Source organism: Argopecten irradians, chromosome 12, assembly GCF_041381155.1.
Source record: "Argopecten irradians isolate NY chromosome 12, Ai_NY, whole genome shotgun sequence".
In the NCBI taxonomy this organism is placed as follows: domain Eukaryota; kingdom Metazoa; phylum Mollusca; class Bivalvia; order Pectinida; family Pectinidae; genus Argopecten; species Argopecten irradians.
Genome location: NC_091145.1, coordinates 38,534,351 through 38,553,907, shown reverse-complemented (window position 1 = coordinate 38,553,907; position 19,557 = coordinate 38,534,351). Strand labels below are relative to the sequence as shown.

Sequence of the window (19,557 nt, the reverse complement as noted above, 5' to 3'; positions counted from 1 at the left end):
TTTACTAATTATAATGTCACATAGTATTGTGGTACTTCCGGTGTCGCGTGAGAAAGTACTGTGAAAACCGTCAGCACGCATGCGCAAATCGACATGTTCCAGATGTAAACTTCCGCCGTGACCGAAACCTCAGTTATTTGGATGGTATAAATATGGTGGGTTACATGGACTTACATGGAAACATTTTGTATTTTTTAAATGCCAAATGTCTGTTCCCACGCGTGCACATGTCGGGATGTTACACACGAATCATAGACGTCTCGGCACTTGGTCACCTCGGCACTTTTATTTTCGGCATTTGGAATGTTCGGCACTTTTTGAAAACAATTCGGCACTTAGCTTTGAAAGAATCTAGGTTAAAACGGCCCAAGTGCAATAACGGCCCAAGTAAAAACGGCCCTAGCGTCAGAACGGCCCTAGTTTTAAATAGCCATAGTAATAAAATACTTTTAAAGACATATGTACTTAATATGTTGTCCATTTAGAGTTCTAATTGAAGTTTATTTAAAGGATAAATCGAAAAAAAGATAATTTGTTGAAATTGATCAGCCAATGTATATGTATAAGATAATGATTACATTTATATAGTATTATGCATAAATATATACAAGTTGATTATTATACTTATATCAAGTGTATTAATGGGAAAAGATATTTAAATTTTATTAAACTTTGTACACGTTGTGAAGATAAATGAACATAATATATATGGGGTCTGTGGTCGACGCTCGGGAGACGGTAAGACAAATGTATCGGAACGTCAAACCGGAGAAACACCAAAGCTGCGACGAATGTCTGGTCGGAATCCTATAAATGTGGAGTTAGTTGGTGCTGGCTGAAATAAATAAAAAATATAGTTGAATATATACGAAAAAATTATATAACTCGTTCGTTTTAATGAAATAAAATAAATAATTATGATTAATTATATTGATTACGGAATGACGCACAACCAACCAAACTAAGGGAATGAACAGTATTAAATAATGAATAAACATAATAAAATAAATATTATATTACATGTAGTATCTATATTATTTCATAAAAGCACATGAGTTCTTTTTTTTACCTCATCCACGCGCACGTCATCGTCAAGGAAACTGTACAACACAGGCGGGTCATCTCTGGGTTCGGAAACTGGAGAAGGAGGATGATTGGAAAGTTCCAACACAGGCGGCTAGAATACAATATATATCAATTAGAATTTTATAATTATTATATAACATCATGGTTTATTTAGCTATATACTCACTGTGTTTAAAGTAATTTAAAAGATATTTAAAAACTTGTGATTTTGAATTTTATACACCAAATTATATATGTAATATAATGTACACTATCATAAACATTTCATTCAATATTTACCTCTTCCGTCGTATCCAATTCACTAGTGTGATGAGGGATACTACAGTCTCTGCAAAACCATGCAATCAGACCGTCATCTCTCCGCATTTACGAATTAACGACAGCGAAAATATCGTTACCGCGAAAAATATGCACTGTTACAGTAATCTACATGTACAAACTCGCGAGCGTCGTTCAGTTCATACGATTATCACAAATATGTACGTTAGAAATTCCTTATACTGTACAAAACACAATTCGATTTAAGTATTAATAGATACGCGTTGAAATAAAATAGTATATAATTATGATAATATGATTTAAAATACACACAACCAAATTATAATGATACTGTACATACCAATACAAATTTGGATTTAATTATTAAAGTCGGGACATATTATCTGAATAGCCTTGTATATTTCTAAAATTTTAATAAATTGGAACTTACCAGTGTCACACACAATCTATGTTGCCATCTATCACAACCATCGCACTGCAGCGCATGCTGTTTGGTCGGACAGCTTGACCACAACTCAAACATCGCGTGAATGCTTGCCTCATGTCGAATTATGTATGAAATCGGTAAATCCAAGGAATATGATCAACGAGAGTACTTTACTACACAACAGTTGTATAATAAAAGGGGATATTTTTTTTACTGTATGCCTATTTTGTGTCGACTTCTGACCAATAAGCGAAAGTGTTGGTATAACAGAGTCACTCAAAATTTAAGGTAATTATGATCGCCCAATCAAAGTAATTAAGCTGTACAATCAAACTCATTAGGATAATCATTAATATCAACAAGCCCGCCGTAGTTAGCGCATGTTGTGTTAGAGAAGAAAAACAAAATAATTTCAAAATTATATCATTTTATTTATTTTACTTATTTTTGCAAAATCACATATATATAGCATATTTGGAATCTATATTTCTATAATTTATATCTAAATTTTTGTATTAAATGTTAGCTAGTAAAACATAATACAACATTGATAATTACAGATTTTATTTCCTTATGGTATAGGTCCATACGTTAGTAATTGTTATATATATTTACTTTCATGTCAGATGTATCTCGCATCGCATCAATCCTCAGATAAAAATAATACACAAACAACATATATTTTTTTAATAAATCTTTTATTAAAACACTTAAGTTAAAAAAACTCAATACTAAATAACTTTTAATACATCACTGTCTATATCACTATATAATAGTAGGGCCGTTTTTACTAGGGCCATTTTAACTAGGGCCGTTCTGACAGTAGGGCCGTTTTGACCGTATTCCCTTTGAAATATTATAAAGTCTATCGCTGCACGAGAATTAATGACTTTCATTTCTTTTCTCCGAATTTATGAGGAGAATAACTCGATGTTTATGTGCAGATGCACAGCAGTGACATCCGATGAAAGTTGTTAAAAAGTTATATTTCAGTCATGATACAATAAAAATATTTTGGAACAAACACATTTCTAATTTATTAGCATTTAAACGTTTTGATATATTATTGATATTTAACTTATTCATAATATTTAATGCATTTTGACTATTTTTCGATCAAATTTCACGATTCGTTTTTAGCTCACCTGGCCTGAAGGGCCGGTGAGCTTATGTCATGGCGCGGCGTCTGTCGTCCGTCCGTCCGTCCGTCCGTCCGTCCGTCCGTCCGTCCGTCCGTCCGTCGTCCGTCCGTCCGTCAACATTTCCTTTAAATCGCTACTTGTCCTAGAGTTCTGCATGGATTGTAACCAAATTTGGCCACAAACATCCTTGGGGGAAGGGGAACAGAACTTGTATAAATTTTGGCTCTGGTCCCCCAGGGGCAGGAGGGGCGGGGCCCAATAGGGGTAATAGAGGTAAATCCTTTAAATCACTACTTGTCCTAGAGTTCTGCATGGATTGTAACCAAAATTAGCCACAAACATCCTTGGGGGAAGGGGAACAGAACTTGTATAAATTTTGGCTCTGATCCCCCGGGGGCAGGAGGGGCGGGGCCCAATAGGGGAAATAGAGGTAAATCCTTTAAATCGCTACAAGTCATAGAGTTATGAATGGAATGTAACCAAATTTGGCCACAAACATCCTTGGGGGAAGGGAAACAGAACTTGTATAAATTTTGGCTCTGGTCCCCCGGGGGCAGGAGGGGCGGGGCCCAATAGGGGAAATAGAGGTAAATCCTTAAAATCGCTACTTGTAATAGAGTTCTACATGAATTGTAACCAAATTCTGCCACAAACATCCTTGGGGGAAGGGGAACAGAACTTGTGTAAATTTTGACTCTGGTCCCCAGGGGGCAGGAAGTGCGGGGCCCAATAGGGGAAATAGAGGTAAATTCTTTAAATCACTACTTGTCATAGAGTTCTGAATGGAATGTAACCAAATTTGGCCACAGACATCCTTTGGGGAAGGGGAACAGAACTTGTATAAATTTTGGCTGTGACCCCCCGGGGGCAGGAGGGGCGGGGCCCAATAGGGGAAATAGAGGTAAATCCTTTAAATCGCTACTAGTCATAGAGTTCTGCATGGATTGTAACCAAATTTGGCCACAAACATCCTTGGGGGAAGGGGAACAGAACTTGTATAAATTTTGACTCTGGCCCCCCTAGGGCAGGATGGGTGGGGCCCAATAGGGGAAATAGAGGTAAATCCTATAAATCACTTCTTGTCCTAGAGTTTTGTTTGGATTGTGACCAAATTTGGCCATAAACATCCTTGGAAGAAGGGGAACAGAACTTGTATAAATTTTGGCTCTGACCCCCTGGGGGCGGGAGGGGTGGGGCGCAATAGGGGAAATAGAGGTAAATCCTTTAAATCGCTACTAGTCATAGAGTTCTGAATGGAATGTAACCAAATTTGGCCACAAACATCCTTGGGGAAGGGGGAACAGACCTTGTATAAATTTTGGCTCTGACCCCCTGGGGGCAGGAGGGGCGGGGCCCAATAGGGGAAATAGAGGTAAATCCTTTAAATCTCTACTTGTCCTAGAGCTCTACATGAATTGTAACCAAATTTGGCCACAAACATCCTTGGGGGAAGGGGAACAGAACTTGTATAAATTTTGGCTCTGATCCCCCAGGGGCAGGAGGGGCGGGGCCCAATAGGGGAAATAGAGGTAAATTCTTTAAATCACTACTTGTCATAGAGTTCTAAATGGAATGTAACCAAATTTGGCCACAAACATCCTTTGGGGAAGGGGAACAGAACTTGTATAAATTTTGGCTCTGGTCCCCCGGGGGCAGGAGGGGCGGGGCCCAATAGGGGTAGTAGAGGTAAATCCTTTAAATCGCTACTAGTCATAGAGTTCTGAATGGAATGTAACCAAATTTGGCCACAGACATCCTTTGGGGAAGGGGAACAGAACTTGTATAAATTTTGGCTCTGGTCCCCCGGGGGCAGGAGGGGCGGGGCCCAATAGGGGAAATAGAGGTAAATCCTTTAAATCGCTACTAGTCATAGAGTTCTGCATGGATTGTAACCAAATTTGGCCACAAACATCCTTGGGGGAAGGGGAACAGAACTCGTATAAATTTTGACTCTGGCCCCCCAAGGGCAGGACGGGTGGGGCCCAATAGGGGAAATAGAGGTAAATCCTATAAATCACTTCTTGTCCTAGAGTTTTGTTTGGATTGTGACCAAATTTGGCCATAAACATCCTTGGAAGAAGGGGAACAGAACTTGTATAAATTTTGGCTCTGACCCCCTGGGGGCGGGAGGGGTGGGGCCCAATAGGGGAAATAGAGGTAAATCCTTTAAATCGCTACTAGTCATAGAGTTCTGAATGGAATGTAACCAAATTTGGCCACAAACATCCTTGGGGGAAGGGGGAACAGACCTTGTATAAATTTTGGCTCTGACCCCCTGGGGGCAGGAGGGGCGGGGCCCAATAGGGGAAATAGAGGTAAATCCTTTAAATCTCTACTTGTCCTAGAGCTCTACATGAATTGTAACCAAATTTGGCCACAAACATCCTTGGGGGAAGGGGAACAGAACTTGTATAAATTTTGGCTCTGATCCCCCAGGGGCAGGAGGGGCGGGGCCCAATAGGGGAAATAGAGGTAAATCTTTAAATCACTACTTGTCATAGAGTTCTGCATGGATTGTAACCAAATTTGGCCACAAACATCCTTGGGGGAAGGGGAACAGAACTTGTATAAATTTTGGCTCTGGTCCCCCGGTGGGCAGGAGGGGCGGGGCCCAATAGGGGTAGTAGAGGTAAATCCTTTAAATCGCTACTAGTCATAGAGTTCTGAATGGAATGTAACCAAATTTGGCCACAGACATCCTTTGGGGAAGGGGAACAGAACTTGTATAAATTTTGGCTCTGGTCCCCCGGGGGCAGGAGGGGCGGGGCCCAATAGGGGAAATAGAGGTAAATCCTTTAAATCGCTACTAGTCATAGAGTTCTGCATGGATTGTAACCAAATTTGGCCACAAACATCCTTGGGGGAAGGGGAACAGAACTCGTATAAATTTTGACTCTGGCCCCCCAAGGGCAGGACGGGTGGGGCCCAATAGGGGAAATAGAGGTAAATCCTATAAATCACTTCTTGTCCTAGAGTTTTGTTTGGATTGTGACCAAATTTGGCCATAAACATCCTTGGAAGAAGGGGAACAGAACTTGTATAAATTTTGGCTCTGACTCCTTGGGGGCGGGAGGGGTGGGCCCAATAGGGGATTTAGAGGTTAATAATAAAATTCCTTCAGAAAAGAAACAATGAACCTGTATTCAGAACATTACTTGGCATTACAAACCAGGTGAGCGATACAGGCCCTCTGGGCCTCTTGTTTCCATAAATTCCAGGGTAAGTGCCCTTTCATATGTGAATGGACGATTAAAATACAGTGTAATAAAACTTTAACGTCAATATCAAGTTCTGCTGACAATAAAAATGCATGTTACATAAATATCTCTTGAAATAGGCCACGGAAAATTATACATTGAATTATTACGAAATCTGCAAATATAACTATCGTGATAGTATCGCAATAGCTCCCTAGACAATCGTGATACTATCGCAATAGTAATTTTACTATCGCAATACTATCATGATAGCCTTTTTGGCCACAATAGTCACCTTTAGCTGTAGTTATCTGTGGTGGCCTAATGCTTCCTACGCCCCTGTTGAGTATCGCATACTTGCCAACTTTCCCGATTCTGTCGGGAAATTCCTGATTTCAGACTCCCTATCTCATTTGCCAATCGTATTGTTCAAAAAGACAGTTATCTCCCGATTTTGAAAGCCCATTTATAAAAAACCCCGTATGGAGCCCCTTTCACCCCGACAGAGCCAGAAATAACACATCTGGAGAAAAATTATATCCCAAGCATTGAAGGTCATCACGTATTGAGGGTTGCCACGCCTACTTCATAGACAACGCCCAGTTCATTGTCATTAATATTGATGAGTTAGGCCTATGCACAACTGCATCCGATTCCTGTTGAAGCAACATGGCGAGCATGTTTTTGCTTGCGAGGAAGCGTTGTCGCAAGCAATAATGTCAGAAGAAACTAACAATAATGTGTGATTTGTGAAACAACGGAGGCATATATCTTTGTGTTTAGATGGTAAGAGATGACATGTCATTTTGATTTAGCTACTGTAGTCATACTGTAATTTTCCTGTTTTGTAAAAAGTTATTTTGGATACCATTCATTTATTGAAATATAAAGGTGGTACATGTACAGTGCCAAGAAAAATACTTTTGATCAAACAAGGATAACTTCATAAGTAATATTCACCATTAAGCTGACAATGCAAGTTGAAAGGGAAAAAACCAATGGATTTCAAATAGTCCCTCACTAATTCTTCTTGATTTCTTCGGTCTATAGCATGTATAAAAGAGACGACAAAAACCTGTTTAACAGACCATGTACATTGCAAGCAAAAAGATGTATATCCTCAATAATCCAGGGGTTCCAATCACTTATGATCCCTACACCCATGGACTATCTCATTGTAAAATTGAATGCTGCTCAGAGGAAAAAAATCTGAACCAATCATAGGCCAGTAAAAACTTTAATTGAAGACTTCAGAAAGTGACACCACAGAGTCAACTACAGTGTACCAATATACGGCTCTTTTAATGTGTATCAAAGGACTGAATTACCTGTTATGTTATGTTGCCTCCAGTTTTACTATGAGATAGTCCAGGGGTGTAGAGACCAAAAGTGATTGGAACCCCTGGAGTATCGAGGATGAAAGATGTTCCCACACAACTGAATTGTCACAGTACTCAACCTTAAATGTAAGCTATAAATATAATAGATTAATTAATGTGAAAAACCCATGAAACTTACTGCATTGGACACGTCACAAAAAGAGAAGATGCCAAAGGGAGACAACTCACTTGTAGGGTTTGTACAAATAGTACACAAGCAGCAAGCCAATAAAAAAAATAAAACCCAGAAGTGAAGCAGCTGGTGTTAATATTTAAGTTAGGAAATTCCTAAAAGTGAAACCTACCTACATACATGCAAGGTTATTGGTCGGGTTCACCAAACCAAGATATATTTAGGTTGCATTATCTTATTTAGGTCTATTGTACAAGTAAATAGTTACAGTAAAATTGTCAATCAGTGGCTTTTGAAACCTTTATTTACAACTGAGATAGATTTTTTTTCCCTTTAAAATGTGCGTTAGGTTAACAGTTTCATGGAGCTTGAGTGGTCTTAAATTTGAATTCAACTCTGAATTATTTTTAAGTACAATGACTACAGATCAGTTGATAATAATATTTCATTGTTTTTAATGTTATTTTTTTGTCATTGAAGCAGATACGAGGGATGTTCCAAAATTATTGTTACTTTGGTGATTTCTCTTTGATAGAAGTAATTCTGATCATTTTACTTTGCCCTGTCCCTCGAAGTACTCCCCCTCTGCATTTATGCATCGTTTCAACCGATCGATCCACTTTTGGAAACAGTTTTCATACTCTTGAATTGGTATACTCATAAGATACTGGTAAATGGCAGAGCCAAGGGCATTTCTTGATTTATATTTTGTTCCAGACAGGTGAAATTTTAGTTCGGGGAACAAGAAAAAGTCACAGGGGGCCAAGTCTGGTGAATATGCAGGATGGGGGACATCCTCGATACTCCAGGGGTTCCGATCACTTACGATCTCTACACCCCTGGACTATCTCATCGTAAAACTGGAGGCAACAGAACAGAACAGGTAATTTAGTCCTTTAATGTACATCAAAGGTACACTGTGGTTGACTATGTGGCTTTGAAGTTGGGAGTCGCTCTCTCTGTAGTCTTCAAAGGAAATCTTTGCTGGTCTGTGATTGGTCAAATATTTTCAGCTGAGCTGCCTTCAATTTCACTATGAGATAGTCCAGGGGTGTAGAGATCGTAAGTGATCGGAACCCCTGGAGTATAGAGGATGGGTGGGGGAGGACAGTGACCTTTTCTGCCTTTAAAAACTCTGTTACAATGCGCGCCTTGGCCTTGTGTGCTGGCGCATTATCATGTAAGAGCCTGAGGTACTTCAAACCTGTCTGTGGGCGGTGACGTTTGTAGACTTTCTTAAGTTTTCGAAGTACAACGTCTCTATAATACTTTGCTGTGACAGTTTTGCCTTTTGGAACAGGGATTTGAATAATTGGACCCTTGTTATCAAAGAATATGACATACAAAACCTTCCTCACGGTGCGTATTCTTTTAGCAATGCTAGGGCGCCTGGCGTTTTTGTTTGCCCAGATTCGATTAGAGCATTTTCTTTTGGGTTCGAAAAAGTACACCCATGTTTCATCACCTGTGACCAAATTATCAAAAGCCTTTTTGCTGTCTTTTTGGTATTTTTTCAATAAGGATTTGGTCTATATCTAGTCAACCCGGGACCTCTTTTGGTTGTCAGTTAGTAAATGGGGTATCCACCTGGCATTGATCTTGCCCAGCTTAAGATGTTTCTTTAAAATGCAATGAATACGTGCTAAAGACAAGCCTGTCATTTTAGCTAACTGCCGGACAGTGTACCTTTCATCTTTTTCAAGAATTTGCAGAATTAGTTCAATGTTATGCTTTGTTGTTGTTGTTGCAGGGCGACCTGTGTGGGCAGCATCTTTAAGCTGCTGGTGTCCCAACTTAAATGGAGCAACCCACCTACAAATAGTCATACATGACATTTGACCCTTCCCATATATATCACACACCTCACGATGAATATCCACCGGCCTTTAGCCAAGTAGAGACCTACCTTTGATATAGGCCCTAATTTCAATTACGTTTTCAACTCTCTTGCCAACCATATTTGTATAGAGTGTAACGAGTGCGTTACAAAACAATGTACACAGCACCAAGGTCAGAGTAATTGTGAGCCAGATATTTACCTATATCACGCTTCAGATATCACGCTATCGCCACGAGGTAGTTTTAAGCCCATTTAGCACGATTTGCACGAGATATTGCGCAAGTAACATTAATTTCAGAACATCACTCGTACTATGGTAGGGAAGAGGATATGGTTTGTAGATATAGGCCATCCTTTGACTTTTCTCACACCATTTATTGTTCTGGACAGTGAGGTGTATGAATGCCAGCATGGGCCAAATCATCAAGTTGTAAGAATTTCGTCTGTTGTACACGTCACAAATTTTTAGCTCACCTGGCCCGAAGGGGCGTGGCCCAATAGGGGAAATAGATGTAAATCCTTTAAATCGCTACTTGTCCAAGAGTTCTGTATGGATTGTAACCAAAATTAGCCACAAACATCCTTGGGGGAAGGGGAACAGAACTTGTATAAATTTTGGCTCTGATCCCCGGGGGGCAGGAGGGGCGGGGCCCAATAGGGGAAATAGAGGTAAATCCTTTAAATCGCTACTTGTCCTAGAGTTCTGTATGGATTGTAACCAAAATTAGCCACAAACATCCTTGGGGGCAGGGGAACAGAACTTGTGTAAATTTTGGCTCTGATCCCCCAGGGGCAGGATGGGCGTGGCCCAATAGGGGAAATAGAGGTAAATCCTTTAAATCGCTACTTGTCCTAGAGTTCTGTATGGATTGTAACCAAATTTGGCCACAAACATCCTTGGGGAAGGGGAAAAACTTATAAATTTTGGCTCTGATCCCCCAGGGCAGGAGGGGCGGGCCCAATAGGGGAAATAGAGGTAAATCTTAAATCCTACTTGTCCTAGAGTTCTGCATGGATTGTAACCAAATTAGCCACAAACATCCTTGGGGAAGGGGAACAGAACTTGTATAAATTTTGACTCTGATCCCCCGGGGGCAGGAGGGGCGGGGCCCAATAGGGGAAATAGAGGTACATCCTTTAAATCGCTACTTGTCATAGAGTTCTGAATGGAATGTAACCAAATTTGGCCACAAACATCCTTGGGGGAAGGGGAATAGAACATGTATAAATTTTGGCTCTGATCCCCCAAGGGCAGGAGGGGCGGGGCCCAATAGGGGAAATAGAGGTAAATCTGATAAATCGCTACTTGTCCTAGAGTTCTGCATGGATTGTAACCAAATTTGGCCAGAAACATCCTTGGGGGAAGAGGAACAGAACTTGTATAAATTTTGACTCTGATCCCCCCGGGGGCAGGAGGGGCGGGGCCCAATAGGGGAAATAGAGGTAAATCCTATAAATCACTACTTGTCCTAGAGTTCTGCATGGATTGTAACCAAATTTGGCCACAAACATCCTTGGGGGAAGGGGAACAGAACTTGTATAAATTTTGACTCTGATCCCCCCGGGGGCAGGAGGGGCGGGGCCCAATAGGGGAAATAGAGGTAAATCCTATAAATCGCTACTTGTCCTAGAGTTCTGCATGGATTGTAACCAAATTTGGTCAGAAACATCCTTGAGGGAAGGGGAACAGAACTTGTATAAATTTTGGCTCTGACCCCCCGGGGGCAGGAGGGGCGGGGCCCAATAGGGAAATAAGAGGTAAATATTCAAATTCCTTCAGAAAAGAAACAATGAACCTGTATTCAGAACATGACTTGACATTACAAACCAGGTGAGCGATACAGGCCCTCTGGGCCTCTTGTTTATTGTTCATGAGCAATGGCGAGAACAATTTGTTTCTCATCTACATGTACGCCCTTAATTTTACTTAAAGATGCTCCACCGCTGACAAAGCATAAATGATATTCATTAGTTGAACAATCATTGGTGTTTGATCATGTATATATATGTCTAATTAAAACAAAAAATAATATAAAATAATTCATTTCGTCTTTGGTGCATGCCCAATCAATACTTCCTTCCATATAGGATATAGTGACACGGATTTTTTTCGGGAAGCAATTAATTATTTTTCATATTTATATGGATATTTATATTTATATCCGAAGGGTCAGGATGACCTATTGTCATCATGCACCGTCCATCGTCGTGCGCCGTGCATAAACTTTTCATTCAAACGACTTCTTCTCAATAACCGGAAGGCCCAGGGTACTCATATTTGGCCTGTAGGTTGCTGGGATGAAGGGCTACCAAGTTTGTTCAAATAAATGACCTTGACTTTCATTCAAGGTCACAGGGGTCAAATAGGCTAAAATCCTTTAAACAACTTCTTGTGAATAACTAAGAGGCCTAGAGACCTGATGGATGAAGGGCTACCAAGTTTGTTCAAATAAATGACCTTGACCTTCATTCAAGGTCACAGGGGTCAAATAGGCTATAACCATTTAAACAACATCTTGTGAATAATGAAGAGGTTTAGAGACCTGATATTGGGCCTGTGGCATGCTGGGATGAAGGGCTACCAAGTTTGTTCCAATGAATGACCTTGATCTTCATTCAAGGTCACGGGGGTCAAATAGGCTAAAATCTTTAAATGACTTCTTCTCAAGAACTAGAAGGCCAAGGGTACTGATATTGGGCATGTAGCATGCTTGGATGGAGGGCTATCAAGTTTATTCAAATGAATGACCTTGATCTTCATTCAAGGTCACAGGGGTTAGATAGGCTAAAATCTTAAATGACTTCTTCTCAAGAACTAAATGGCCCAGGATACTCATATTGGGCCTACAGCATGCTTGGATGAAGGGCTACCAAGTTTGTTCGAATGAAGGACCTTGACCTTCATATAAGGTCACAGGGGTCAAATAGGCTAAAATCCTTTAAACAACTTCTTGCGAATAACTAAAAGGCCTAGAGACCTGATATTGGGCCTTTGACATGCTTGGATGAAGGGCTATCAAGTTTGTTCAAATTAATGACCTTGATCTTCATTCAAGGTCACAGGGGTTAGATAGGCTAAAATCTTAAATGACTTCTTCTCAAGAACTAAATGGCCCAGGATACTCATATTGGGCCTGTAGCATGCTTGGATGAAGGGCTACCAAGTTTGTTAAAATGAATGACCTTGATCTTCATTCAAGGTCACGGGGGTCAAATAGGCTAAAATCTTTAAATGACTTCTTCTCAAGAACTAGAAGGCCAAGGGTACTGATATTGGGCATGTAGCATGCTTGGATGGAGGGCTATCAAGTTTATTCAAATGAATGACCTTGATCTTCATTCAAGGTCACAGGGGTTAGATAGGCTAAAATCTTAAATGACTTCTTCTCAAGAACTAAATGGCCCAGGATACTCATATTGGGCCTACAGCATGCTTGGATGAAGGGCTACCAAGTTTGTTCGAATGAAGGACCTTGACCTTCATATAAGGTCACAGGGGTCAAATAGGCTAAAATCCTTTAAACAACTTCTTGCGAATAACTAAAAGGCCTAGAGACCTGGTATTGGGCCTTTGACATGCTTGGATGAAGGGCTATCAAGTTTGTTCAAATGAATGGCCTTGATCTTCATTGAAGGTCATGGGGGTCAGAAAGGCTAAAATCTTTAAACAACTTCTTTTCAAGACCCAGAAGGCACATGGAACTGATATTGGGCCTGTAGCATGCTGGGATGAAGGGCTACCAAGTTTGTTCAAATGAATGACCTTGATCTTCATTCAAGGTCACGGGGGTCAAATAGGCTAAAATCTTTAAATGACTTCTTCTCAAGAACTAGAAGGCCAAGGGTACTGATATTGGGCATGTAGCATGCTTGGATGGAGGGCTATCAAGTTTATTCAAATGAATGACCTTGATCTTCATTTAAGGTCATGGGCGGCAAATAGACTAAAATCTTTAAATGACTTCTTCTCAAGAACCAGAAGGCCCAGGGTACTGATATTGAGCATGTAGCATGCTGGGATGTAGGGCTACCTAGTTTCTTCAAATGAATTACCTTGACCTTCAATCAAGGTCACAGAGGTCAAATAGGCTAAAATCTTTAAACGACTATGTTGTATTGTACTAATAGTCAGATGACCGTTAAGGCCCATGGGCCTCTTGTTAACTTGAAGTGAAATTAGAAGCTCAAACTTTTCAATGGTGGTAATGGTGTAAAGTAAGTAACTTTAGTAACTGAAGAAAATACTAAATCGTCTGCTCCTATTTTTGATAGTGAAAAAATACCATTTGTCAACGGTGGAGCATCTTTAAATGTAGAACAGGGGGGTCTGAATCAGCTATCATGTAGTAACGGTAATGTTTATACAGATATGGGTACAAGTGTACCTGGTAATTATAGACAATCATACCTTGAGGCAAATAGCATAAGTGAGAACAATAGATCGGTAACTTCACTATTTCTGAGCAGATTGATAGGTTATAATCACACCCACTGTGAAATTCAAAATGACACTAGGCTAGGTATATGGCTTCATTTAGGTTTAATTTCCAACAAAATTACTTAAAGGATATATACACATGTTATACATGACATCATACATGACTTCATACACGACATGCATACAATGACTTCATCACATCTATAGAGTTTGAAAGGTGGCAAAGATATATAACATTACCTTATACTTCTTTCCTTTTAATTCTGCCAATGTACAATGTACATTAAATTTGTACATGTAGACGATCGTATTGTTCATACTATAATTAAACATTCTCTCCACAAAAACTTTGAAACTCTGATCATTATTAAATGTAAACTCAAAAATTAAATGTACTTCTACATAATTGTATTAATTGACCGATGAAATGAGAAACATAAGTATACACAATTATATGTCTATTCTTATAAATGCAATATTTCAAAAAAAAAAATGGATATGTATTGTATTTATTTCATAAGTTATTTTTTTCACTTATTGATCAGTAAACCGGATACAAGTAAAGTTATTTTCTTATTGATAAATAATAAAAAACTGAAAGTAATGTGTCATTTAATTAATTACACTGGTAAATTTGCTTAATTTAATAATTAATTTCAATTAATTACATTGTTACGTAATGGAACCCATCCCTGACGTATGTTTCTGGTAAAATGCCTAACGTTACAGCTGTATCTTCAACCAATCTACCGCCATCATCATTGCTTTTCTGGGTTTTTAGCCCACCATCATCAGATGGTGGGCTATTCAAATCGCCTTTCGTACGTGGTCCGTCCGTCCGTCCGTCCGTCCGTCCGTCCGTCCGTTAACAATTCTTGTTACCGCTAATTCTCAGAAAGTGCTGAAGGGATCTTTCTCAAATTTCATATGTAGCTTCCCCTAGGACTCTAGTTGTGCATATTGCATTTTGGGACCGATCGGTCAACAAGATGGCCGACAGGCGGCCATCTTGGATTTTGATAGTTAAAGTTTGTTACCGCTATTTCTCAAAAAGTGCTGAAGGGATCTTTCTCAAATTTTATGTACAGGTTTCCCTAGGACTCTAGTTGTGCATATTGCATTTTGGGACTGATCGGTCAACAAGATGGCCGACAGGCAGCCATCTTGGATTTTGATAGTTAAAGTTTGTTACCGCTATTTCTCAAAAAGTACTGCAGGGATCTTTCTCAAATATCATATATAGGTTCCCCTAGGGCCCTAGTTGTGCATATTGCATTTTGGGACCGATCGGTCAACAAGATGGCCGACAGGCGGCCATCTTGGATTTTGATAGTTAAAGTTTGTTACCGCTATTTCTCAGAAAGTACTGAAGGGATCTTTCTCAAATTTCATATGTAGGTTCCCCTAGGACCCTTGTTGTGCATATTGCATTTTGGGACCGATCGGTCAACAAGATGGCCGACAGGTGGCCATCTTGGATTTTGATAGTTAAAGTTTGTTACCGCTATTTCTCAAAAAGTGCTGAAGGGATCTTTCTCAAATTTCATATACAGGTTCCCCTAGGACCCTAGTTGTGCATGTTACATTTTGGGACCGATCGGTGAACAAGATGGCCGACAGGTGGCCATCTTGGATTTTGACAGTTAAAGTTTGTTACCGCTATTACTCAAAAAGTACTGAAGGGATCTTTCTCAAATTTCATATGAAGGTTCCCCAAGGGCCCTAGTTGTGCATATTGCATTTTGGAACCGATCGGTCAACAAGATGGCTTGGATTTTGATAGTTAAAGTTTGTTACCGCTATTTCTCAAAAAGTACTGAAGGTATCGTTTACAAATTTCATATGAAGGTTCCCCAAGGACCCTAGTTGTGCATATTGTTAATTGGGACCGATCGGTAAACAAGATGGCCGACCGACGGCCATATTGGATTTTGATTGTTAAAGTTTGTTACCGCTATTTCTCAGAAAGTACTGAAGGGATCTTTCTCAAATTTTATGTGTAGGTTCCCCTTGTACCCTAGTTGTGCATAGTACCTTTTAGGACTGATGCATAATGCCTTTCGGGACTGATCGGTAAACAAGATGGCCAACCGGCCGCCATCTTAGATTTCATTGTTGAAGTTTGTTACCACTATTTCTTAGAAAGTACTATAGCGATCTGTCTCAAATTTTATATGTCATGTGTTTGAAAAAGTTTGAAAAGCAGGGAAAAGATCCCTCTTTCCATTGTCAGACATAGATCTTTCTTTGGTGGGCGCCAAGATCCCTCTGGGATCTCTTGTTTTTAAATCTTTTTACTTATAAAGTATTTGTAGTTGAAATTCAATTATGTTTACATTTTCATTCGGTTGTTGTGGACGTCCGTGGATATGTCAATGTTTGTGTGTAAAATAGGTTGCAGTTGTAGGCTATGTGTTTGAATAATGTTGGGCATGACAGCACGACCAACTGGTCTGGCTAAAATCAGGCATTTACATTCAATATATAAATATGAATATATATGAGATTAGTTTCACAATTATCATATGAAACAAATGAATAATGCGGAACACTATAAGAAACATCTATTTGCCTACAGTTTCAGTTGCCCGTATACGTTATTGACATGGCTATCAATCAAAATCTGCCTTATGAACTCTCGATACGTGGTGCCCTAGAGTGCCTGTGATTTAGAGTTATTCGGAGGAAACTCGATCGTACTCAAAACTATTAACTTTTACTGCACAATAATATAATCAGATATAGTTCATCAATGCAACCAACACAAAAATTTTATTATAAGCTTTAAAAGAACTTTCTTTTGCAGTTACCTTCCTAAAATTTGACTACAATAATCAATCAGTTGCATCAGTTACGTAAAATTCAAATAATAATACACAATCCAAAATCCACCGAAAGTCTGTCGCGGAGGAAGACGGTGAAGAAGGCGTTGTTCATGATTTTCGGGAGACTACTATATATATCTCGGAGTAATACCAATATCATATAGAGTCCCAACTGAACACTTAAATTATTCCATCCATCGTGTATATGTATGTATAAATTCAATGTCTATGGTTTTGAATATTGGGGTTTTATTTTTTTCATACCATCAAGTATTATGTAAAATGAAAAAAAAAACACTTAATTTTCATCTCGGAGTTTGAGCTTCTTATTTAAGTTTAAAGGGACAATATAATTCAGTCTAAGAGTACATCAAAATTTGTTCAAGTTCTGTTGGAAATTATATTAGTTGGTTTTATTGTGATATGCCAGAAAAGCCCACTGAAATATGTCGAATGTCATTGGTTGTTAAGAAATTTTTGTCTAGAACTACTCAGATCGCTCTTAAAGTATGTTTACGTTATTAGATGCATGTTCTTGTCTAAATATAATTTCATCAACTCCACAGTGGTTATGTATTGATGAACAATTTGGAATTTCAACGGTATAAATCAAAATACTTAACAAAGTCATGGAATTTGTCAATATTTCTTGTTGTATGTTTCACAAGGAACATAGAACCATACATTTATGTCATATTTTGATTTGTGGTTGTGTAACAGAATTAGCCTCACTGAATTGTCCCTTTAAGATAAAAATATGATATGATTTTTTATGCGTCCTGAAAAGAATCCATGACCTATGTCCTATATGGAATAAAGTACTAATTGCGCATGCCCAAAACCAAAATAAATTATTTAATATGTATTTTTGTGTTACACATAATATATACAAGATAAAACATCAGTTATTGTCAAAATGATGAGTTTTTGGGGTATGCTCTGTCGGCAGTTGATATCTCACTATATCAAAAGTATATCGTAATCCAACTTCACAAAGTAAGGTCACTACCAGAAATAATCGGATGCACAGTAGCCACCAATTAATACAAGTTTGATAACAATGTAATTAAAATTATTATTGTAACTCATGGATTGTATAAAATCAGATTTTTGGTGATTTGACAAAGATAAAAAAAAATGAAAATAACCTGAGATGGAATATATCATTATATATAATGGTTCTGCAGTTAAACAAATACTAAATCAATTACATGTACATGTAAGCACCACTGTATGTACAGCATCTGTATCTAAATAGTTAATCAAAGTCGTATAACTCTATACTAAATACAACATATAGTTATAAAAACGTTCTCGACTAATCAACTAAATTAAGTGTACATGTATAATTTACCATAAACAAATGTAAAATTAAGTCATGCAATGACATAGTGCAGATTAAACTTATTATTTAACTTTTAAATGAGTCTTTGGTTTGTTGGATCGTTATTACACAGTAATGTTTATCAAAAACTAACAGTATTCAAACTGGAACATGACCTTAGCTTTGAAACATGCAATTTCAAGATAGCATTAGCTTTAAGGTTCAACTGTAAGGTTCTCAAAATACGAAAAAAAATAAATTCACAACACAATTGTAAAGATCACAGAGAATATTTACAAATATTCTAAAATCACTAAATTAAGAACAGTTACAAATTTTCTATAGCTGCAAAAAATGGTAATTTATAACATATATAAACGTCATTATCTAAGTCAGTTTACACTTAGATAAGTTCAATATTATCTCTATAAATAGGCACAAGTTTGAAATTATCTATAAAATTACATGTAGATTATTTGACATCACCTGCACTTACATTTAAATGTATTACGGAGTTGTACATAAAATAAATAATCATACGCTAATTTTATTTTGATGTACCAGTAAGGTTTTTGTTCATAATTTCTCTTTTTCTTTGTTAATTTATCCATATTTACATATTTCATTTCTTATAATTATTATATATAATAGTGTATGGTTTAGAAAATCTGATGTATGAATTATTATTTTTGTGATTTTTATATTGCATGAAATTTGTGTCAAACTAGAACACAATAAATCAAGCACAACTCTTGGGGTGTACAAGTCAAATACAGGTAATGTCAACACTTGTAATATTCCATGCCAGATAACATGCCAAATCCATATCTAAATATCTAGATATATCTATGATACAATTACATTACTTGAAGTGGTAAAAATAGGAGGCAAAAAAATAATTACAACAGTGTGGGCAAAAAAGATGGTCAAAATAATTAAGGACACCATTCAAGTATGTTTACATTAAAAATATAGGAAACACAAGACGACACAGCACCCCTCACTATATCTTCTTATATTTCTATTCTTTTATTTAGATTATGTTATCTTAACTTGTATTATGTGTGCCTTGATAAAGACAGATTGCCCCAAAAATTTGACAATCTACTATATCCACGCTGTTGGATCTGTTTAGAATTACTTCTGTAACTTGATCATATCATAATAAAACATTAACCTTTGTTTTTAATAACCACAATCAACTAATAGTGACAATGATAAATCAATAGCCTTACATGAACAGTAACAGTTGATACATGTTTTCATCCATGTATTTATAAGAAAGAAATTAGATTTAAATTAAAGAAACATACAATTTTCTGACTAGAAAAATATCAGTAAGACCAAATCTCTGCTAACTTTCTCTTCAAAAGCTTATTCATATCATAATTGGTTATCAGGTATTTTTCAACTATTTCACAAAACCTTCATCATAATATTTTACAGTAAAAAGGGTGTACGAACATACAATATACTATCATGATAAT

General features: G+C 38.0%; 1 long non-coding RNA gene across 1 annotated transcript; it reads right to left on the bottom strand.

Moving 5' to 3' along the window:
- Nucleotides 1–173: 173 nt before the first annotated feature.
- On the bottom strand, nucleotides 174–1,452 carry LOC138335948 (uncharacterized). The gene is made up of 3 exons (XR_011210368.1): nucleotides 1,366–1,452; nucleotides 1,070–1,177; nucleotides 174–835 (listed from the first exon to the last, which is right to left on the bottom strand). It is a non-coding gene; the product is annotated as an uncharacterized lncRNA (long non-coding RNA).
- Between the last annotated feature and the right edge of the window lie 18,105 nt (nucleotides 1,453–19,557).